We start from the raw sequence: 1296 nt of genomic DNA on the forward strand, positions 1-1296 counted from the left end.
TTTGTTACTCTCTTGAAGGATATTGTTACTTAACCTTCTATTTCAGACTGCGAAGTGGTTTTTTCCGCAAGTTTTGGTTCCTTTATGAACAATGTATTCGGAAGTACCTTTAATCGTGCTCTTGAGTTCTGTGAGCTTTGTCTTGGGTCTGAAATGTTCTCTTCTGTAAACCTCATGCTTCATCGACTCAGCTTGAGTTTGTTTCAAACTGATGCGCTGGTTTTCTTCTTATTGATCCTATTGAACTTCTTTGATCTAAGGGTTATCTTTGAAGTTGTCAATTGAATTGTGTCTAGCAAACTTCATTGCTTGAACATCCTTGTTTATCTGGAATTGGGTATATTCTTTCAAATCTATGAGTATTGTCTTTGGCATTTGTCTCTCCTTTCTAAGATCTCGTATTCTTCTGAGTAGACTCGAGAATTGTTTGATATCACATGCGATCTATAGATATAGTAACGCGATGCGTTAGTTCTTTAAGACGTGATGTGTGCATACGAAAGTTGAAGCGGTAGGTGTGCAACGTTAAGAGTTGTGGGTATTTTGTTCCTTGCGAACGGGTTTGTGGTTGTCAGGCTTGTGATCAAATTTGGGGTTTGTAAAGTGCTTGATGGAGTTGGAAAGTTGAAACTTTGAGGTTGATATGAGATTAGTATGCGGAGGTTGAGCACGTCGTTTTAATTCCATCCTGTTTGATAGCCTTTGATGCCTTACCCTTCTATCACATGATTGACCCATGTTATCTTTTGCATTGAGCCTACCTGGTAACGTTTGCTTTGCAATCACTCCTACCTTTACATCCTTATGCTTATGACAATCAAAGTATTTGGAAATCGTATATATGATTGTATTTTGAGATATTTTTGCTTCTTCCTTAAATGTGTTCAAGGGTGAACTGTTATGGAATTTCTTTCATTTTGTATCAATTTTCGAGGGCGAAAATTTTTATAAGGTGGGTAGAATGTAAGACCCAGAATCTTTGAAAAGTCTTATTATGATCAAGTCTCAAATCCTACAGTTATTTATAGCCTTAATTTCAGAGATTATTTTATTAAAGATAATTATGGCAAGTTTTGATTTATTGGATTTGAGATAAGTTATGATTATTATCCAATTTTATAATTATTGGATTATTTTCTATATTCAAAGTATAAAGTTGATAGTTATGAAATAATAAGGATTTTATATGTTTTGGACTAAGTAACTAATATTTTGAATATTAGTACTGCTATTTTGGAAAATAGAGAAATTAATTATATTATTTCTAATCTTTAGATTTGGGCATTTTGTTGAAAA

Source organism: Arachis ipaensis, chromosome B7 (assembly GCF_059453495.1).
Source record: "Arachis ipaensis isolate K30076 ecotype BB chromosome B7, ASM5945349v1, whole genome shotgun sequence".
NCBI lineage: Eukaryota > Viridiplantae > Streptophyta > Magnoliopsida > Fabales > Fabaceae > Arachis > Arachis ipaensis.